The sequence below is a fragment of the Centroberyx gerrardi genome, chromosome 3, assembly GCF_048128805.1.
Source record: "Centroberyx gerrardi isolate f3 chromosome 3, fCenGer3.hap1.cur.20231027, whole genome shotgun sequence".
NCBI lineage: Eukaryota > Metazoa > Chordata > Actinopteri > Beryciformes > Berycidae > Centroberyx > Centroberyx gerrardi.
In genome coordinates this window covers 25,474,598-25,498,408 of record NC_135999.1, presented here as the reverse complement: position 1 = coordinate 25,498,408, position 23,811 = coordinate 25,474,598, and the positions used below count along the sequence as shown (strand labels likewise).

The 23,811-nt window shown below is 43.4% G+C and overlaps 1 protein-coding gene across 2 annotated transcripts in view; it reads left to right on the top strand.

Moving 5' to 3' along the window:
- Positions 1 to 23,811, top strand: part of add3a (adducin 3 (gamma) a) — a 125,738-nt gene that overhangs the window by 1,048 nt on the left and 100,879 nt on the right. Inside the window, exon 1 of one of the 2 annotated variants that reach the window (XM_078282715.1) lies at positions 8,085 to 8,114. The exons of the other annotated variant lie outside the window; for it this stretch is intronic. The gene's annotated coding sequence lies outside the window, so the exon portion shown is untranslated. Of the gene's footprint in view, positions 1 to 8,084; positions 8,115 to 23,811 lie in introns of those variants that run through there. 2 annotated transcript variants of the gene reach the window in all.

Genomic DNA, 23,811 nt, shown 5'->3' with positions numbered 1-23,811 from the left:
GGAAAGTAAAAATTTCCCATCACAGATGAAAACGGCCGCAGTCATAACAAGCGGTTTGACCAGACAGTCTGACAGTGTGTTTCATCACAGCTTGAGTTACAGTGTTGGGTTGAATAGAGACGACTGGCTGGAGCTCTCTCTGACTCTCATAATTACTTTATTCACACAGTGGAAAAAATGTACAGGACATACTGACAACTTAGAAGTAACACGGCACATACTGACATAAGGACAACAGGACTTTGCATACAGTTTAAAGGAACAGTGCAAGTCATACAGTAGACCAGGGAGAGGCAACCATGTGCCATGGATAGCTGAGAGTCTGCAGGTTTTCATTCCAACCAAACACTACAGCAGCTAATCACCTGCTGTAGTGTTTGTGAATGAAAACCTGCAGACTCTCAGCTCCACATGGCATGCGGTTGCCAATCCCTGCAATAGACATGATTCACTAACTCTCAATCACTGACTCTTCTCACTGACTATGTTTAAGTTTTTAGTTGAGTTTATTTGACAATAGAAAGCAAGATAAACACCAAAAAAACATCTTGGCGTAAAAAATTGATAAGGATAACACAATAAAGTCAACAGACTTATTTCCATTGTGGTTCTTGATGTGTTGATGGCAAGATGGCGCAGATTGAAGAATCTAGGCAGGTGTCAACAGCAAACAACTACAAGCTAAAAACACAATATGGAAAAACAGGTTCAAGCAACAATCACCCAATTAATACAATCAAATATCACAATACCACAACAAATTCAATCTAAATTATTCCTATACTAACACACATTTCCAAATTATCCGTGAGCCAGGTTTTGATCTGCTTTTTAAACACACGTGGGTTAGGCTAACTTTGCATTTTAAAGTGCAACTTATTCCAGTTCTCAGCACCACAAACCTTAAAAGAACATTTAGTCTTAAATGTTCTTTCGTTTACATGCACAGAGAGTTCCCTCCGTAACCTGGTTACTAACATAACATGTTTTTGGGTCGACGCACATAAACATCATTATTCAGTTAGAATAAGCTCATGCTCTGATTGTGAAACCTGATTAAGACACCTGGCACACTCCCATATTAAATGTGTTAATGTGGCATGGAAACATCTCACCGCTTTCTCTTTTAGGTTTGTTTCTGTGCAAGCTCAGACTTGCACAGTGTTATGGGTACATGTTGATGTCAACAGAACACATGGTGATGAGCTGCTTTTCTTACAGTTGCTACTGGGATATCATCATGTCTTTCCCCCTGTATTAAAAGTAAGCTTTTGTTAAGTCAAAGAGGGGTAGCTGGCGGGTGCATCTTTTCATACGTTTTGCTGCTGGACTGTTTCATCTGCAGGTTGACAGGAATATTCTGTTAACTGATTAATTCATAGTAATGGTGAGACTCAATCACAGGGTAAACCACTTTACCTGAATGAGACTTTAACTGGAGTATGGCCAATAGCTGGGTTTCTCTGCATGTAAACAAAGCCACTGTCTCCCTCTCTCTCTCTCTCTCTCTCTCTCTCTCTCTATCTCTCTCTCTCTACATTTCCCGCCTTTTCCTCCTCTTTTTTTTTCAACTTTTTTCTTTCCCTGCTTTTCTCCTCCTGTCACCCCCTCCCAACCTGGACAGATCAAAAGTCTCTTGCCTCTTTTCTCTCCCTAAACTTCAACCTCAACTCGCCTGTTCCCCTCGAGCGCCTCCTCACCACCTCTGGCGCTTTGATATTCCTCAACCTGTAATGACTCTCGGAGGATATCCATTTCCACAGCGAAGCCCGGCTCTCTGAAGTTAAAAGGGCCCGGACAAATATGATAATTGTCTCCGAAAGGCCTGAACTGCGAGGTGCTTGATTTGTCTTTTCTGTGTTTTTTTTTTTTTCTGGTTCATTTTGGTCCCCAGAGCCAAGAAACTGGGAATGTTCACCATATGGACCTGAAATCCAAAGCGGCATCCCCCCCCCCCCCCCTCTCTCTCTCTGATTTACTCGGGTGGAAGGGGCCCTAATTCAAACTCCTTGAGGGATGTCCTGTATGAGACATATTTAACCCCCAAGCCAATGACGGAATAGATAGAAAATGCAAACATAGTCCATATTTATTCTTCCTCCCCCCCTCCACACGCCCTCTTTGATGTAACCTCCTTTTTCTTCCCTGTTTTGCTCCAAGTGTTTTGTAAGTTCCTCATGAATAATACAGTTGCCGGTGACTCTGGGGAGGCGAGACAGCAAGTTTTCTGGCTCTTATCGCCGGTCTTAGTTGAGGGAAGAGGAGGAACATTTCCTTCTACTCAAGCTTGAGATGAAAGCTGCCTTAAAGGAACAGTTCACCCCAAAATGAAAATGCAAGTCGTTAGCTAGTCTCCGGCCATCTCAGTCAAAACTCAGTTACAGTTAGCCATCGTAATTCCATCTCAGCCTTCTCCAAAACTATTGAAGTTAATGGATCCATCTTTTTACAGCTAAAACAATGCAGTAAATGTTCTCCAAACAGCTTGTGCAGCTTAACCCAAGTGTTTTGTAGCCAAACGATTGCACTGTGGGTTCAAAAATTCAATATTTACCTCATTATCTCTATATTTTGTAATTTTGGGGCAAACTATTCCTTTAAAGCCAGTCTGTCTCAATCAATATGACAGCTGAGTGTGATGCGCTCTAGCTACTCAGCCCACATGGGCTTACAAGACACTCAAAATCCATAAATCTTGCTGCCATTGAAACAAAATTAACAGAGTAGAAAGTAATTTTTACTGTAGAACACAGATCTCTTGGCTCATCTTATAGAGCAGTGGTTCTCAACGTGGGGTCCGGGGACCACCAGGGGTCCTTGAGGGAGTTCCAGGGGGTCCACAGCAAATTGATGAATTGTTAAACTTCACTTCACATTATTTCATTTAAAAGAAGTCAACACAATTAGAGAATGACTGTTTTGATAGTTTCACTGTTATCTCTCTACCTACAATACAGATAGTCAATAAAAATATTCTCAGATTTGGGTCCGAGAGACAAAATCTCATCAAATGGGGCTCTGTGGCCCTAATGTGGACTAAATTAGGGGTCCATGATATGAAAGAAGTTGAGAATCACTGTTATAGAGAATAATAACGACTGAATGAATCATTTCTCCAAAGCTTTACCTGTGTGAGTAATGAATTGTATGTATAAATGCACGAGCAGTTAATATTACAGTGTTAACCTCTACAGTGTTCGCAGAATAACATTTAGATAGAGCTGAGCAAAAGGAAATATTTTGTCTCAACACATCTGCAGCAGTCTCTCTTTCTCAGAACCTAGTCTGTTCTCTCTTGTTTATTTTCTCTCCCTAATGAATGGCTTTATAATCACCCCGAGGCGCTATTGAGCTCGGCTAATCCCGACATCCATGCCAAGACACAGGAAGAGGGGCGTCCACCATGGTCCATTTTACTCAGGGAATTTCAGAGGAAGGGGCTGAAAGCCTCACTGATGGCAAGCGACTGTAATAATAACAGGGCCGAAGTGACCGGCTGAGTGGGTCCAGTCAGCAGGGAGTGCTGCGGTAATGAGGGGTGTCCACAGGAAGGCCTGCTCACAGGAGAGTGTATCGGGGAAACCAGAGCCGAAGAACAACTAAGGAGTTATCAAGAGGAAATATTTGGTGAAAGTCAGGAAATGTTAGTTTTGCTTGAAACAGGAGCTCCTCTGCAGACCTGACTGTTGTTAGCAACAGGTGTGTGTGTGTGGAGGAAGATGAGGTAGCTTGCTAACGTGTTGCAACTCCTTCACACATTTAAAACCTTCTGCCAGGTACATGATGAAAAAGTGTGAAGTGTGTCTGTGTGTGTGTGTGTGAGTGTGTGCCAGTGGGCGTGAAAGCATTTAGAAATGCTTACAGCCCAGTTAATGTGAACCTGTCCAGAGGACAGCGATGACTTCATCATTACCTCACCCTGCTCTGCTAGAGGACTGATCAAAAACATGTGGCTCCGCTCTCCACACACTGCAAACTGATTGAGTCTTGGACTCCAATGTTTTTCCTTTGTTAGAAGTCGTGTGTGTGTGTGTGTGTGTGTGTATGTGCACGTCAGCAGGCTTCATTTTATTATCTTGGATTTTCTTGTCTCTCTCTGGGTTTGACTTCATCTGTCATTCATTTGGCTTGTTTCTGCCTGTAGCTCTGGGTTTGGTCAGCCAGGTCCGAGGCCTGCTGTGTTGGACAGGCTCACACACACTCACACACACACACACACCCACACACACACACACACGTACCATGCCTGAGTGTTTGACTTTGTGTGTATGTGTCTGTTACGGCCAATGAAACCAGATTGTGGGGATTTATTTACCATATAAATAAAAAAATCACACAATACAATTTTTTTCATAAAATTTGCAATACAAGGTTCAAAGGCATCCAGAGGTTTCTCCCAACTTGACAGGAACGTAGATCTCAGAATGAGTAACCTATTGATATGCAGTCAGTTTTGGATGGTTTCTCTGGTAGTGAAAGTGAAGCGAAGGTCATAGAGTCATGCTCCTGCTTTCATTGACTTTTTATGGACTAAATAGTGCGCAATGTTTTACTTTCTGTTGCTACACATCAGAGGCCGGGTTGGGGGAGTTATGCTGGTGGGTTGAAACATTTTGCCTGGGGTAAGTTAGGGGGTAATCAATTTGGAGAACCTGGAAAAAAGACCTGAATTAAGATTACTTTGTTCCTGTACTGTATGTCTGCATGGTTGCCATTTACTTCTTTGTGTTTGTTTGTTTAGTTTGAAATGTATTGTGTTGGGTTTGGTACTAAATGCTTTGGCAATATAAGGATGATCTTATCTTGCCAATAAAGTTGCATTGAACTGAACCACTGGCCTCCAGCTTAGAACTTTTATTTTTCATGCACTGATCAGTCTGATTGCAGCAGTCACAAGCGAAGCTGATCAGACTCCTATTTCATGCTATTGTGCGTCCACAGCCAGGGAGCTGTTTGATGTGATACATGTGTGGGCTGAGTGTTTGGAGTCCAGTGTTGTTTGGTTGCCAGAGCCAGAGGTCCCAGCGGGGTGGGGTTAGAATAACCTCATTATACACTTGTGGGTGGATGATTTACTGAAAGGATCCGGCCTGACTTGGAATACAGCTGACTTCTGTCCAACTAGGGGAAATGTGTGCGTACATGTGGACATGCATGTGGATACTGTATGTGAATGCATGTGTGTGCATATGTGCATGTGTGTACGGGCCGGGGTGCATATTTGTGTGTGTGTGTGTGTGTACAGGCCTGTGTCTGTTTGTGTGGGGGGGCAGTGCTTGGCAGAGCAGCAGCGCCGGCCAGCAGTGGGTCCTCCCAAGCAGTGAAAAGCAGTTTGCATAGATATTGGAGTGCGGTAACCATGGCAACGGGGTCAGCCTCCGACCATGGGAGAGCGAGAGGTGCCAAGTTTTGGGCCAAATGAGCTTTTGAAGCAGACAGCGGCTCGTTTGATCCCTGAGCCAGTCACCTTATTAAAGAGTCTGTGAGGGTCAAACCAGAGAGATCATGCAGCCCGGCGGACATGGGAACGTCCGCAGCACCAGACTGCTGCGCACTTCATCTTATCAAGTGTTCATTTCACTTTAGCTGAAGTGAATGATGAGGTTGAATATGACGTTCCACTTTCATTATCCAGTCATGCAGTTTAAAAATTGCAGTGCAGATGTGGGCAAAAAACAACAACAACTTTCAGCCATACAGAGAAGCTACAGCAGAGGGAGCGAGGCTCGCTGCCATCGTGTTGCCGTGGCGCTCCGCCTGCTGCACAGAGCGCCACTCCATACTGTTCTGATTATCCATTGCACAAATTTCATTGGCTATTCCCGACCCATTATGTATCAGTAATATTGTTTAAATACATTCTATGTAGATCATCATGTGGGAAACAGGTTGTATAACTTTTAGCTAGTTAGTTTATTAACTATTATATGGGTGGACATCTAATTTATTTTATGTTAACTAAATCACCAGAAACAGCTAAATTTAAACATTTAAGATTTGCATCTAGGCTATATGCCAAGTAATTTTATCGTATGCCACTAGAAACAATGTGTTGTTGTTGTCTTGTTAATTTTCCCATTCACAAAATGGAATGAACTAGGGCTGCAACTAACAATTATTTTCATTATCGATTTAATGTATCAATTATTTTTAAAACGAATCGATTACTCATTTAGTCTATAAAATGTCAAAATAATGACAAATGCCATCACAAGTTACCAGAGCCCAAACTGATCCTTAAAATTGCAGCCAAATAAAACCCAAATATTCATTTTATAATGATATGAAACGGAGAAAAGCAGCAAATCTTAGCATTTCTGAAGCTGTAAGCAGGTTTGGTAATTTTACTGGAGTAAATTACTAAAACGATTTATCGATTATCAAAATTATTATTGATTAATTTTGTGTAGACTAATGGTTTCAGCTCTAGTGTGGACATAGCAGCGATGTGATCTTGTAACATCAGATGTTTATGATCTGTTTAACCGGAACAATGCATTAGCTGTTAACAAGGCTATTGGCTGAGTCTTGAATACGTATTTAATCAGGAGTCTTAATTGTGGATTTTACTGTTTGATGACCAATGAAATGCTCCCATTGTGAGCGGAGAGCGGTGCTGAGTTGGTATGCTGCTTTGCCTGGGCTGCTTGCCAGCCTGGGAGCGAGTGTGCAGCCGGGCCCCGCCCATTACTGTGCCCCCAGGGTCTACATTTATATGGAGATTAGACTGGATATCTTCCAGGTCACCAAATCTAGTCAATTAAATGACTGTCATTTTGCATACTCATCTGCAAAGGACAAATCCCTGCATGTACAGTGTTTGTTGGGTTTTGTATCCATCAGTGAAGCTAAGACTGTATATGCCATGTGAGTCGCTTCCATGGATGCCTTTATTATGAGTGTTGATCCCCTCGCTGTTTAGGGATCTGGAAAGGACCCGCTGTTGCTATTTCTGAGTGTGTGTGCGTGTGTGTGTGTACCATCTCTAGATCCATGGTACAGCCTGCTGAGCTGTTTCTCTTCTCTTCTCTTCTCTTTATTGAGACACATTTCTCTACTGTTTTACTATCCTACTATAAAAGCCTCACCGCTTACTGAGCAACATAACTCTTCTATATACACACACACACACACACACACACACACACACACACACACACACACAGCCCTGAATCACACAGTGACATTCAGCACAGATGGTGTGTTTTGTTCATTCAGAGGGGGGTGAAGTTTCACTGCAGCCTTTGTTCAGTCACTATTGCCTATAAAGCATATCAGGCTGTAACTGACCTTATATTTAATGAGCGTGCTGGTTTGCATTGTGCATCGCTGAAGGGACAGTGCTGATAAACCCACACCAACACAGCGAGTTGGTGTCAGAAAAGCATTCATAGATACAGATCTTACTGGGTGATGCAGTTAAATGTGTTTAGTACTGGGTGTGTGACAAGTAAACACATCACTGGTTATCTTCTCAGTTGGTTGACCACCAGCTGCGTCGTTTTGGCATTTATGAACACGTCTTATCAGTTGATGTGACTTTTTTTTAACCACTACATTTGGATGTGGAGGCTTTTATTGGTCGTCATTGTTTGAATGTGGTGTGTGTGTGTGTGTGTGTGTGTGTGTGTGTGTGTGTGTGTTTTGGCTTACAGACTGCTGGCCAAACGACGAGTACAGTTCTGTTCAGTCTCTGCAGTAATAGGTAGCTGTGGTGGAGACGATGCTTTCTGTATCCTCAAATGTTCTTAATTCATATTGAACCTCTGGAATAATACTGCAGTCCGGTGGAAATTATAACGTAATTCAGTAAATGAAAATAATGGTGTGTGTGTGTGTGTGTGTGTGTGAACTCTTGCTGGCCCCATATGTCCAGGAAACATGCTTTATTGCCTCTCTTACCACATATCTAAATTTACCACATCATCCACTGTTTTCAGCGGGCACACCCATGCCTTAGTTCCTGTTTTGAGACACACACACACACACTCACGCCCACACACACACTCACGCCCACACACGCCACGCTATTGTCACATCACACACCCAGTGACAAATCAGTGTTGGCAGGACTGAGCCTGGCTGGCTGCTGCAGCTTGGTGCCGGTGTTGTGGGTAGGTACTGCGCTGCGCTCGTCTGTTGTCTTGTCTCTAACTGGGTCAGTGTGAATACTAGATGACGGTGATTTCATCCCCACTGCCACTGAAGCAAAGAGCTGTGTCAGCATGGCTAAGTGCGAACCTTGATGTTGCATTTTGTCAGTTACTGTCCCCAGTGATGGTTTTAAGAGCTCTGAGCTTTAGTGTGTTATTGTTTGGATCTGTGGTGGAATATGGCACGGCAAGACATAACCAGAACCCTAATGTGTTCTTACAATGCAATGTTGATATTTACATGTTACATTTAAAGTGGTAATCCTCATTTCTTTCGTTTTGGCGACATCTTTGGTGCTCAAGTCCTCATTGTTGTGTGATGTTTCTGCCTTGCTCTTCAGAGATCACCTGTCAATCAAACAGTGTGGGCGGGACTGTGACGTCTTTTTCCTTGGATGTTCTGTTGATGAAGTTTGAGTCTCTGTAGGTGGCGCTCTTTTCTTTGTCTGTTCAGCCATGGTGGGTATCGCTGCTCATGCTAACTACCCAGTTCTTCTTCTACTGATTCCAAATTAAACCACTGTTGCTGCTGCTGGAAAAGTAAAACACGTCACTTCCTTTGCGCCAGAGCGCCAAGCTTTGTGTTATATCCATCAGCGATAGAGAGTAGCAAAATGGATATTTAGTAATATGAGAAATGTTGTGGGATCAAACCTTTGCCTGGTGTCCAGCCCCCATGAATCGGAGTCTTTAGCACTTTTTGAATTTGCATGGCGAACTATGAATCGCCATGCAAATTCAAAAAGTGCTAAAGCCAAGCCAGGCCAAGCCTATCCACGACTGAGTCACTGACATAATTTCTCGCCCCAACTGATTGGTTGGTGTTAGTTGTCAGTTATCAAAATCTTCTTCACAGTAGCAAAGCAGATTGACGTAATCTGGAAACGCCTCAGAGCAACAACAATCATGGCGGCGTTCACTTCTGAGCATTTAAACACACTGATCCTGTTTTAACTCATCAATGCCATTAAAGAGTAAGTAAACCCCAAACCCAAATTTGTGGTGAAGCCTCACACCTAAAGGTGAAAAGTAGGGTACTGAACTGGTCTTCTGCTATTGGCTGGTCTTTGTGCCAGGTGATGTCACCACCCATTGTACTCTATAGAAGGTGACATCACCTGGCTCAAAGACCAGCCAATAGCAGAAGGCCAGTTCAGCACCCTACGTTTCACCATTAGGTGTCAGGCTTCACCACAGATTTGGCTGGGGTTTAGTTAAGTTTTTTAAGGACATCCAGTTCCTTTGCTGGCGCTGCCATTTTGGTAGTTGTTGTCACGCTCTGTAACACTCGCCATAAGTAGGTTTGTCCTGCCTGCATCGACCATCCAATTGGGTATGTCCGAAGTATTTGTCCGAAATAACTGCCACCATGCAAATTCAAAAAGTGCTAAAGACTGCGATTCACGGGGGCTGGACACCAGGCAAATCAAACCTGTGACCGAACACTTCCAGGATGATCTCTCTAACTATTTGGTCTCTTGGCTGCCAATGTAAAAAGGGTTAATGCCAGATGGCTGTGTGTCAGATAGTTTGTGTATGTGTGTTTTTAGCATACAGACAGAGTTGGCCTTAGTGATAGAGTGTATTTAAAGGAACGGTACATGGCTAACTGGTGGTGGGTCATATTCAGTGTGGGGTAAAACTGGATTGTGAACTATGTGTGTGGCGACATCAGATCCACGGACCACCATGGTGCTAATCCGTGGTTTGTTTATTGCTTCTGCAGTTTGAACACAAATAGAGGTGTAGCCTGTATGTGTTTATTGAGTTACATGCAAATATGACCTCTCTTGTTCATGTGTGCATATCCAAAAATACCACATGGGACATGAACCATCCACATATTCATATTCATTTCCATGTGTATCATTGCTGCCTTTGGCTTAAGGATGCACCGATACTGGTATCGTTATCGGTGCCGATACCAGGCTAAAATGGAATATCGGTATCGGAGATTTTACCCAAGACTAAAATCTGATACCGAAAGCCATGAGTAACATGTAAGAAATAAAAGCAAACTGTCTTGATTTTATGCATTTGTGGCACATGGAAGCCTGTATTTCTCAAACAGTGGGAAAAACAAGGATTTTATCTCAATCATTTTGTCCATTGACCCCAAACTAAGGAAGTAAGCCTGCACTGTTCAGTAAAAGTAATGGATCGGATCGGTACTCAGTATCGGCCGATACTTAAACTTTCATACTCGTAATCGGTATCGGCATTGAAAAAGTGGCATCGGTGCATCCCTACTTTGGCTATGGTTACATTTGTCATTTCAGTAGGATTTTTGATATCTGATCGTGAAGATGGGGTTTTATGAGATCACATGCCTGTCCATCCACACGTGAAAAGGCCCTTCATATGCACATTGTGGCTGGATTGTGTCCAGACAATGTAGAATTATGATCAGGACGCTATTGATAGCAGTGTGAGCACAACCCAGTTTTTATATTGTACCTCCAGACCTGTCAGTTAATGCCTCCCGGCATGATTTGATCGGATAAAAATTGCATTACAATGAGTGTAGCCATAAACTTTGTGACTCCAGGTCTACAGAGAAATTCCAGGTGTCCTGACAGGATGCAAGACTAAGGCACCGAGGACCTTAAGACCGTTAAAAAGTCAAATGAATCCAGACTTTTTGGGGCTCCCTCCAGTTCGGGGCCGCCCTGAATCATTACCACCTTTCTCCCTGCTCACAGCGCCCATGAGCATATAATACTAAACCATGCGTAACCAGTACATCTGCTTTACTTGATGAATAATGTAATTCTTATTCTGAATGATGTATATCTCTCAGTGACCCCGGAGCCATTTATACTAAACATAATGCACATTCACATGCTGTACACCTAGACAGTGGGAACGGCCCTGAGGCTAAATCTACATCTGAGAGCCCAGCCAGGTGTGTGTTCTCAGTTCAGTTCGGTGTATTGAGGTCGGTGTTTCTGCCAGAGAGAACACTGTGCTGTAAAGACAGAGGCGGTTTCAACATGACACTGTCCTGTTGTTGATGTTGTTGTGCTTCTCTTCTGCAGGAGGGTCGATCCGTGTCATCAGTGACGCAGGTTGCATTCTGTTAGAAAGCCCGCTGGGCATGGCAGAACCGTGTGTGTGTGTGTGTGTGTGTGTGTGTGTGTGTCTACAGTGTATGTTTGTTTGTGAGTGCAGTACACAAGCTGGTTTGTTTGTGTGTGTGTAGAGTGTTGACGTTTTGATATGCACCCAAGTGTGCTCCCTATTGATTTGTTTGTGTTGACAGTGTCCGTTTTTACTTATGAACGGTGTAAATGTTTATTATCACAGGTACAAATGTGTTTGCTTTTTGTTTGTTGTTCATATTGATACTAGAGTTCGACCAATATGGGTTTTTGAAGGCTAATTTTAGACTGAAGTCTCCAATATTGTATGCAAATATCTTCAAGTAGGACCATTAATGCCCCATGGATTACAGTATTTCAGTAATTCCACTTGACAGGGTGGAAAAAGCCTCTGAAACAGCATTTAAACCATCATGCGAAACCCAGAGTAATTAAATTATTTTAGATGGGCTTGCAGCTCCTGAAGGCATGGTGACCCACTGTACTTATTCAATGGTAGGGGAAACTCTGGGATACATTACTGCCTTTAAATCAATAATTAATTTTCAAAAATTATTACTTATTGAACAATAAATCGAATTCAGAGCATGAACATGACTTGTCGATATCTGATATTTAGTAAAAGGATAATATTGGTCTGATATGTTGGTCTGACCCTAATTGATACAGCATACATGTATGTGTGTGTGTGTGTGTGTGTGTGTGTGTGTGTGTGTTGTGATGCAGAGCAGGTTCACCACCATGCCTCTCCATCTGTCTCCGCCCCCCCGGCTGTCACTCAGCCTGTCCTGTTCAGTCTTCATATTCAAGTCTCAAGTTATTATAGTGGAAATCATGCTGAGCCTGAGCAGCAGAGAACAGGCTGATAATTAGATAGCAGATGCACACAGTCACACCCAAGCTTCCCTATCTGTTACTAGTTTCAGTTACTGAGGAGGGATGTTGCATTACATCCTGTGTATTTTGATGGTGACACAGCCCTTCCTTTAAAGGAAATATCCACCCTAAAACACTTGAACATGTTAAAAAAAACAGCTATTGGTGATGTAGCTTGCCTTTGTGGGCCCATTTTGTGGTTCGGTGGTGAATTTGTCTTATTCCTGTGGATCATTGGTCAAATGTAGACAGCATCACATCACGTTAAGATATCTCCAGCGCAGCTACAATGGAGTTTGACGGCAGAAAATGTTTTAGCGATCTAAAACATCGATGGTAAACGTCAGGTTTTGATGTCAGTCCCTCAGAATCAAAGAGCGAGGGCTTCTTTCTAGAGTTGCTGTCTTGCACTGACATTCAACAATCAAACAGGGAGAAATCCATCGTCGAAGAGGCAGAGAGACCAATTTCTCTTCTCTTTTCTTTCACTGGCAGCAGCCTCAATAGACCAGAATGCAATGCAGCCACAAGACATGTTGTGTTTTGAGTAAGGGACGCGACTCTCACTTTTTCTCAACTGGAAGAACTCACTGTCTTGCTCTTACTACGCTATCACTCTCTCCACCTACACACCCCTTCTCTGGTGGTTGTCTGTTTGACTGTCCGTGTGTGTGTGCGTGTGTGTGTGTGTGTGTGTGTGCGCTACCAACAGACGAACAGACCCTGCTGCAGCTCTTTTATCATGGTGTCCTGTAACCCTGAGGTGTGTCTGGCAGCTTGGCAAGAAGCACTTTGCTCTCTGCCACTTTTAGAGCTCGTATGAATGGCCGTAAATCAACCGCTGGCAAAGGTGAATGTGCCAGTGTGTGTATGTGCATGTGCGTGTGCATGTACATGTGAGTCACTTTGAAACACGCTCTGTTTTGAAAGTAAACACAGATGATTTGAGATGACAAGGTGCCGTTTTGGTCGTACATAAAACACGTGTGTAATGATGATCTCAGTGTATTTTCTTTATTAAGTCTTATTCAGCCATGCTGGTATAAAGTTGATAAGGTGTGGTAAGGCTGGATAGCAGGCTGGTTTGACAGACATGGATTAAGTCTCTTAAACCATTTTTTTCTCCAGTGGTCATGAACAACATGAAATAAGTCATGATGGAAATGGCCCGTTCTCTTTATAGTAGAAATATAAAAAGGGAGCGAGAGAGAGACAATTACTTCAATACCTTTTTATTGAAGATTTTAATCATAAGAACTTCTCTGTGTTGGAAGGAAGCCCCCACAGCTACATGTGAGCACTTGACACCGGTTGCTTCCATATTTCATTCCATTCTTGAAACTTTTATTATGCCTCTGGCTGCATTGGTTCGACTTGATCTTGTGATACTGAATGCATGTGTGTGTGTGTGTATTTGTGTGTGTGTGTGTGTACCTTCACAGTGAATAGTGGGCATACACAGTGTGCTTTCAGTGGCTTTCTAAAGGCTGTGTTCAAGGACAAATCCACCCTCAGATACTCTGTTAGACACTATTAGACCTCATCAAATTGTGATGTTCAATTCATTCCAGTAGTTATTTTGTGATGTGAAGTGTTGTAATTTACTTTTTTAGTGTAGCCACTTTCTCTCAACCTGCCTCGGCTGCTTCTACTTCAGTTAGTGATTTCCTGCATTTCCCAGAATGACTTTCGACAGCCTCCAGAGGCGTATGGACTTATAAAATGCTCAAAAGTGTGATCACTCAGCTGTGGATCATACATGTGGGCGGAGAGAACAATGGCGTTACCGATAGTGATAGTAAGAGGAAGACAGCAGGTTATTTTTGAAAACCCCCAGAGGAAGGGCGTGAACTTCCAATCAAAGGTGGGTGTATAAATATAGCTCACTAGCCAACTAGTTCACGAACACTGGGACGTGTCTGTGATCGAGGCCTCGCCCTATACTCAAAACACAGCATGTCTTCTGGCTGCATTGCATTCTGGTCTACTGAGGCTACTGTGGGTGGAGAAATTGGTCTCTCTTCCTCTTCTACTCTTCTTCCCTGCCCTCCTTTCCTTCTACAATGGATTGCTCCCATTTCTCTGTATGATTGTTAAAGTTGGTGCAAAATGTCGGCTGTAGAAAGAAGCTCTTCCTCTTTGATTCTGAGGGACAGACACCAAAACCTGATGTTTACTGTTGATGTTTTAGAGAGCTGAAATATTTACTGCTATCAAACTCCTCTATTTGATTTCACATTGTCTGTGTTTGGCCACTTATCTGTGGGAATAAGAAACATTCACCACCAAACATCAAAATGGACCCAGAAATGCAACGTACATCACTAATAGATGTTTTTTTTTTTAACACTGTTACAGTGGTTTATGGTAGATTTTCCTTTAAGCCAGGAGACAGATCCTCATGTCAAGTACACTTTGCCCCTTATCAGTTTCCCCCCTCCCGATGGATGAACCCACACACACACACACACACACACACACACACACACACACAGAGTTTCCATTGAGGATGTATCTGGATGGAGACAGGGTGTGATACCCCTTCAGATGTCTTTCTGGTGTCGGGTCACATGCCTCAGACCCCTGTCACATGACAGGAAGTACGGGAAGACTCTTATTTCCTTTTCCTCAGCAAAGGAAATCACTAGATAAGGACAAATCTTTTGTTCTGTCCCTCCAGGATGAGCGCTGATAGGCTTCAGGCTGTAAGTTAGTTCAACACAGCGTGTCGCACGCGGCCATATGATATCTCCATATGTCATGCTTCTATGTTCTTTATGGGCTGTTGACATGTTCTGGTGTTTCAAGAGCAATTGTTGTCAGCTTGGATCAGTGATGTCATCCGTCCCGCGGTTAAAGGAAGTTGGTGGTGTTGTCCCGAAGATGATGTCATCAGTTGGGGCCCTTATGTGATGTCGCTCTGTTCCGGAAAAATCTGTTCCATGGCCTCTGGGACGTGACAATGGGGGGAAAAGATGACAAATAGGCCTGCGGTGTTCTTCCAACATGTGTGTGTGCGTGTGTGTGTGTGTGTGTGTGAGCAAGATTCATGCTCACTACTGCAAAAAGCAAGATACTATTATACTGAGAATGCATCCCACCACACACACATACACACACACTCGTGCAGAACAAGTTCACTTTAGGCCAACCCCAAAATGTTCCTAATATGACTAAAAAGAAACTCTCATAAGAAGTCGGATTAGTGATTGTGACGACACTTCATGACCTATAAATCACAAAGAATTGTCTCTTTTTTAATATCTTTTTTTTGTTTTCTTTTCGCTACATTGATTTTAACAGCTATCTCTGGATTTAACTAACACACACACAGACACACACACACACACACACACACACACAGTCAAAGCCTGCGTCAGTGCGGGTGCCATGCCAGCTCTGAGTAATATCATGGTTATTTTCATTGGCCCGGCTCGGACTGTGGCATAATAACTGAAGTCATGCATGGGAGCCTGGGCCAGTCCAGACCAATAGACGGGTGTTAGTGTGATAAATTCAGGGACCGAAGGATTTCACAACCAGCTAGAGAGGGAAATAACAACTGCATCTGAAGTTCACAGGCCTGTGTTGGGGGGGGGGTTCTGTGTGTGTGTGTGTGTGTGTGTGTGTGAATTCATACATATAGCTTTTGAGTATTTGTAAGAAATTGAGGTTTTGTTTTCTAGCATGTGCATGCAAGGTTTTACATGTTCGGGTTCATGGGTGTTTCACCTGTGTGTGTGTGTGTGTGTGTGTGTGTGTGTGTGTGTGTGTGTGTGTGTGGATATGCCTGTGTATTTCAACCACACTTTTACAGGACAGTGTCTTATCATAGCCTGGATCTATTCCCGTGAATTGCTCAGTGTTGTTTTCACTCATGATATTTCACATGATAATCTGAATTTTGTAGTTCATGGGACTGGCAGGATTTTCCTCTGAGAAGGCAGTTCAAGTTCACAGCCAGTTTGTGGACCGGATGCCATTACCCTGTGATTCAATTTTCTTTTTTTTAACCTTTATTTATCCAGTGAACATTAACTGAGCATGTTTGCCCTTTTTCAGCAACTCCATATGTCACATTCACACAGTTACACACATTCCCACCTGGCAGCTGCCCAGTACAGTCAGTCTTCTCCTGCCGGTCACTGAGCAGCTCCACTGGAGAGACGGAGGGCTTTAGTGCCTTGCTCGAGAGCAGCTTGACGGCAACTGTTGAGGGAGGGGAGAGCGTTTCTAATTCACTTACCCCATCATGTACCCATTTGAGTTAAACACCTACTGCTGTTATTGGCCAGTTATTCAAACCTCGTGCCAGACTGTTGGCATGAGGATTGAATAACTGGCCAACACTGAATAACTGGCCAACATTGAAATGTCACTGCTCCAGGCAATGATGTAATCCACAGATTCAGGTGACAGCTGTGACAGTCCCATGAGCCGCAAAATTCAAAATGCTGACGTGGTTTACAAGCGAACAAGGGGATTGGGAAGCAAGGGTAGAAGTAAAAAAACACAAGTAGCTTTTTGTGTCCTTGTACTGTAGGTTTTGAGTGAAGTATTATACTTTGTTCGATTTTAATCACATCCATGACTACAGAGTGTGAGTGTGTACCATGAGTACAAATTGTGTTGGGAAATGTGTTCTGTTCCTGCCAGTTGGGAAACTAACTGTAACATTAAATGTTAAAATTTATCCATGATTTTAGCTTAGGTACCAGTAGCCAAAAGCCATCCATCCAGCTACAGCATTACAGGTTTGTGTTTGTCTGGTTGTTGTTTTGTTAGCTTGTTAGCCTTGGTAGCTAGTTGGATAGCTAATAGTAAGAGATACAGTATATCAATGCAGTACTGTGATTGAGCATTTTCCCTTTTTTTTATCACACATCAAAAAATAACTCAGTAAATTTGACTACATCGCTAATGAGCCACTTTTGACTTTTACTGAAGTAGATTTTTCAACTGCCAAATAGTCAATATAGTTCATTAGTAATTTTATTTCTATATAGGTTTCAGTAAAGCAACAATACTTCTGCTTGAGCAGGACATTTTGGTGCTCCAGGGGTGCTGTTCCCTAGCTGAGTCTGACCATGGCAAGAGAAAAGGGAATTTCCCTACTTGGATTAATAATGTATCACATTATTATAGTTGTTGTTATTATTAATAAAGCAAACACAAAACAAAAATGAGTGTTTAATGAGTCTGGATCCAGGCTAGTCCTGTCATGTACTGTGCTTGAACTCATCCTTCAGCGCTGCTCTCTTCCTGTTAATACAGCTGTCTGGGTGATCTGTGAAGACTCTGTAGACTGTGGCTGTGTGCCAGACCGAGTACAGATCGACCTGAGAGAGAAAACCCTGTCATCTCACACAGGCAGAATTTAGACAACAACATGTCCCACACGTTAGTGACGCTCAGATAGTTTTGTTATAAAGCAAACATTCAAATGTTGACTTACTCTTACAGTGTGTCAACAAGAGAAAGGACAGAGTGCGCTTGTGAGGTTTCATTTTTCACAAATGCAGTCGTATCAGTGCGGATATATACTTACATTTTAGGTGTTCACTCTTATGTAGAGCGACTTACACAGTTCAGTGTCTTTCTCAACAACACATTGGTTGTTGCAGGGATCAAACCTGTGACCTTTCGGTTACGGGACGGTCTGTCTAACCACTTGGCCACACTACTCCCATCTTTGGTTCCCTGCCTTCCTACTAAAGATCTGGGAATTTGATGTTTGTACGCAGCCATTCGAAGGCGGTGTTTTCCGCCAAACAAATCGTTTCTTGGATAATCATCCTAATTGGATTATCATGTCATCTTAATGGCCTGGGACTGAGAGGTGCATGTTGGGGTGGGGTCTGTGTGGGTCTATGTGTGTGAGTGTGTATCTGTCAAAGGCCCTGTAATCCTAAAGTAAACGAAAGGTTATTTCCACCACCAAAAAAGTTGAATCTGGTTTTAGAGGGGCTTGATAATTTTCAAATGAACTGACTGAGCTCTTGATTCTGAAGGAATTCTTAGGAAACTGTGAATTATTAATATAGATTCTAGTTGTTAAAGGTTTCTTTACATTTAAAATATTTACAATCGACTTGTATTTTTGGTTTAAGTAGGTTAAGTGGTTCCTAAACGTTTAGTTTCCATCCACAAGGATATACTGTATGCGAGTATACCCAAACTTTATACAGTGAAAATAAATCTGGATAGGGGCTTTAATGCTTTAGATGGCTTTGTGTGTGTTTATGGGCGGGGTTCCCCTCCTAAGATGGGATGGCTGGCTGAGTGAGGTGAACACTGCTGATCTCTGTGATATAGATTAGAGATGAAAGGACACAGTGAGGATTAAGTCATTAATTCTACTGTAATAGGAGGATGGAGCAAGGGAAGGGAGGATGGAAGAAGGAGGGGGAGGGATATAAGAAAGAAGGGGAGATTATGCAGCGAGTGGGAAGGATAAAGTGGGTAAAACAGATGAACACAGACGGTGAAAGACAGAAGTGAAGTGTGTGTATGTGTGTTAAGAGGAAGTGTCAAATGGAGAAGGATGGAGAGATTGGCGGATAAAAGAGGCAAGAAACGATCAGGGAGGAGAGAGGAAAGAGATTGATGCAATGCACAGAAACTCCAAATCTTCCCTTTACCCCTCATGAACTCTACTACCTCAATCCACATGTCATGAAGTTTAAACCCTCAAAAGAGTGTATCTGACTTTGATGCAGCGAGGGCATTGTAAGTTATTCTAATTTTTAAGTGGATTTTTCCTTTAGAATGAGGGTGGAGGCTAATTCATGTCATGAATGCTCCACATAAACACAAACAATTATATTCAGTGTCACCATCACTGTCACTGTTAGAAGATTGGATCTGAAGGAGGGGGATGTGTGTGTGCCGTAGCTCAGATATCTATATTTGCACATGTAACTGTATGTTTGCCTATGCATACTCTCTGTGTGTGTGTGTGTGTGTGTGTGTACAGCGCTCTAGCCCCGAGCAGCTGTGTTTATCCTCCTTTAGTCCTGGTGACCCGGTGCCTGTCTCCTCTCCTCACTGCTATTCTCTCCATTGAGACTCCTGCAGGACGGGACTCCACCAACCGGCCTCTCCCTCCGTCAGCCATGTGGCCCATTTGTAGTTTTGGCAAAGGCCACCAGCTAAAGACGGCAAGAGACAATTGCCTTGTTCCTGAGAGCCAGATATAGCCTGCCAGGGTGTATTCATTACTCAATTACTCACCACATTTCTCTGTAGAAAAAAACATTACTTTAACTGTATTTGCATCTTGTTGCCAACAGTGATGAGCTGTAATTTTGGCTTTAGTTTCAAGTAAACAAATAGTGCTTTCAATTTCCTTGTATAAACATGTTGAGTTGGCCCTGGCCGTGCAAGTACCACTTAGCTCTACCGTGGAAAAGAGGATATTTAGAGGTATTTGGCCTCCTGTGTTCGCAAATTTATATGATGTGTTGTGCAAGTCAAGTCCAGGGGTTCACACGCTTTGCAAACAGTTGTTTTCTTTTTCTGAAGTGTCACTCTATCAAAGAATCTATCAAAAATACATCTTTATTTCAGCTTTGTTTTCTAGCCATTTCCCTTTCCACTCACTTTTGCCATTTGCTCATATTGGGGAATTTGCCCATCTATCCATCCACTCCTGTATTTGCCAAGATTTGTATGTAAAGATGCACCTGCCTTATCAGCCTAAATCATGAAGCAGGGCTGCAGTACAGAAAAGTGTCCCATTCCCACCCATTGAGACTCTATAGATTCATCCTATTTGGAGCCGCCAGTGTGGAAGCCAACAAACACACACACACACACACACACACACACACACACGCACACACACACACACACACACACACAAACTCCCTATAAAAGCAGAGTCAACAGTAGTCAGATTAGCGGGCTTTTAGATTGAACTGCAGCACAGACAGAATCACACCATCCCAAAAACTGCTGCTGCCAGGGGGAAATGATCTTCCTTTTATCGCCAAACTGCTCTCCAGCCAGGCGGGCCAGACAGCAGGGCACATTTACTCTTAAATACAGAAAAATGTGTCATGATCAGGTTGCAATTTCCAACTCGGGAGGGAATCTTTGAGAGTGAATGCTAAGCAAATTTTGAACTGATTTGGAGAGTGAAGAGACTCAAGCCCTACGAAGCAGCTTATTCCACTTCGGGTCCATCCTGCTATACATTTTAATTACATCCAAATAGAGGTTGATTTTAGGAATTGGGGGGGGGAAATAATGACAACCAGGCTTGCCACGATCTGTATGCCGCTATTGTGTTGCCCTAACATGGCGGGATGCTGCTGTGTCCATGTATGATCACCGACTTTGATAAGTGGGTTGATTTTACAAGCCGTCAGTCATGTAGAGTCGTCTGCTGATGTTTCCTGCTGATTGAACGCCGTCCTGACAGGCCGTCTTATCTGCCATCTGTTCTGCAGCCGACGTGAAGATGAGCGATTTCTAACACGTGCCTGGTTTTACTTTAAATTGTTTGGCCTCTCTGTTCGAATTGCGTTCAACCTCTACTCACAAGTTTGCCCCCACCAATCTTCCCCTTCACCTGTCTCCCCACCTTCCCCTACCTTCGTCTCTCCCTCACTTATCCTCATTGACTTTCAAAGTCTGGCTGCTCTGACGTTACTCAGTGTTGACTGACGCTGCAGCGTCAGTCAACACTGATGCTGCAGCCAATTAGTCTCTACATCCATGGTTAGCCAGCGGATTTACCAACTCGTTTTTGCAAAGACAATATGTTGGTTAATGGGGTGATGTCAAAAAATATTACTCTGCCAAAACGCAAATTAAAAACCGGTGCATGAACGGCTCAAACTTTACTCCCGCCCGCAAAGGCTTTGATTGACTCGATTGTTTCTGCAAGTGAGAACAAGCCGTTGACTAGAGCAACACCAGACTCTCTGAATCGCTCGACAAAATCTCTAGAGTCAGCTGGACACGATTCAGGAATCTTTAACCAGTCTAACAAGTTAGACAAATCAACTCAAAATGGGAGTTGGCAGTGAAAGGACGGTGGTGTAGGAGAACGGATCACAAAATCGACTCTTCTTACCTCTGCATTAACTCCAACCACGACCCAGTCAGAGTGACACAGGGCCAAACATACTGGACACCGCCGCTCTAATGCCGCCTCTCTGAACCTGACTGACAAAATCACATTAATGAGATGTCGGGGGTCATTGTGTAACTGTGACAAAACCAACAAGACAGCAAGCGAAGCCGTCCCCCATCGTGTCCCCGGGCTTTTTCCTTTTAATTAAGCGGTGCTTGTGTCCTCAAGCCAAAAGTCGAAGACCTGAAAGTGCTTCCTGACCATGAGAACTGAACTCCCCTTCCTTGATACTGAAGCGCTAATTAGCTTTAATAACACTTTGTAATTAATTGGGCCGCGATGTTATATAATTAGGCCGATGGGGGAGCCATGCTGTGTCGCTGGACCAGCACATCCACCAAAACACTGCAGCCATCACAGCGGTCAGCAGAAAACGTTGTTATGTAAGTGTGCTGCTTGTCCTTGTCTCTCAGCATCTCACCGAAGGAAAAATGATGGGAATGTCCAGCGCAGTACGTGGCTAAGCAAATGATCTGATGCAGAATTCATTATGGCTGTTCTCAATTTCTCTGGTACAGTTCATTACTGCTTCTGACACTGTGTTTTGAACCCAGTCCTGAAACTAATGTCTGGAGGTTATGACTTGAAAATTTAATTCCCCCTGGGGCCACTCATGATTAAAATGGTACTATAAGGTGCTGTGGATAAACACATCCACCAAATGACACGTTACATGTTAACATACATCTGTGGTGGCCCATTGCAAAGGCATACTTTCTCAGTCGCACAATGCATCAGGCTGCGGATACATATCTAAGTGCAACCACAGTCTGTGATCGCAGAATCTCTTGTCCATCCCAGTTTTGACATTGGGATTCAGCCCCGGTTATCTCTGTCAGACATTCACCAACCAGCTGAGTAATCCTCAGGCTGCTTTATTCTTTCTGTGTGGCTAGATGCACTCGAGCTACGTAAGAACGCAAACTTGCCGTCCGCGTACTTTGGCATTTATGCTTCTCGCACTTCTCATGACGACCCCGCGTCTGAAAACTCTTGCGGTGTAGGAAAAAATCAGCTCTCCACATCCCCCTATAACAGATAAAGCCCCACCAGAATGGTCCTGTGGTCGCAGTTCCTATTCATTCATTCATTCATTCATCCTGGATGGAGGTGCGTTACGTAACTGCGGCACCATCCGTGTTGTTTCAGATTTCAGGTGTTGTACGACCTCTCGCGCAACTCCCATATGCCAACACACCCATTTGCTTTGGCTGCAGTTGCGTCATTTTGACCAGACAGCACACGCACTCCATCACGTTCATTTCCATGTGAAGCCTGAGCCAGCTGTTAGCCTTTATCTCCACGTGCTAATTCGAGTCCTGAGGATTCAGACAAGGTTAATCGCCACTTCAGCATTCGTGGCTGCGGATTGTTCTCTAAGCGCATTGTTGTAATTTTTTTAGACACAGAGTCGGAATGTTTTTTAACACGTCGTTTGAGCCAATTCCAAAATTCTCAGTAGCCAATTATCATTAAATTGGAATGTAGGCGCAGCACCCTCAGCAATAACACATCTCACATGCTATCAATAGCCCTGGTGTTCTCCTGTGTTGAGCCGAGCTGCCTGCTGTTGACACAGTTGGTGTTTGTGCAGATGACAGAGATGGCTATCAAGGGCGGCCGAGTCCCTCCGGCCGCCTGCCGCCCGGCTCGGCCCGCGCTACAGTACACAGGCCCAGCCCACTCCCCATAGTGGAAACTGCTGACCGCTGTGATGGAGAACACACACGTTGAGGCCTATATGCGCACACACGAGACACACACACACACACACACACACACACACACTTCTCCTACTTGGGCCTCGTACCACAGATGATGGGGGTTCCTGTGCTGTTGCAGGGGTAACGGGATACACTTGACCCTTGGAGAGAGAGAATGAAAACAAATGCTAGACTTGGACAACATTTCCCGTCCCTGCAGAGTCTTCCCTCCTGGAAATGATGTGTGAGAAAGGGAAGAACAATATTTGACATTTGGTTAGTTGGATAGTTAGAAGATCTGTAGTATCCTGCTAGTTTCACTTACATACATAATAAAGAGCCTGAGGTGTAGGATGTAAGAATAACACAAGCATTAAACATTGAGACATAAATCCATGTCAGTCCTCTAATGTAAAAGTCCATGAAAGATTACAGGTGCATGCTAGCATTGCATACGTTCTTTTTGATTTGTATAGATTTTTTTTGCGAGTATGTGTATTATGCTTTCTTGAATTACAAGGGACTTTTCAAGGATAATGAAAAGGCCCGTGTTACACATGACAAGATAAGAAGGAGGGCTTTATTTCAGGAGCTGCCTCCCTTTGATTTCAGGTTTTCGTGCCTAATTTGTGTTTTCGCGACCTGGCATCCCAGACTTCAAAAAACTCTGAATGAGTGAAGGATGTTTAAACCGAACGCACGTGTGTCTGCTTCTAATTGTCACTAATTTTGCTTTTAAAGTTCCTCAGACACATAATATGGCGCTGTGTTTTACTGACTGGCGGTAGGTAGCAGCCACACATTTCAGTCCCCAGAGGGCTTTGGGTGCAGAAAGT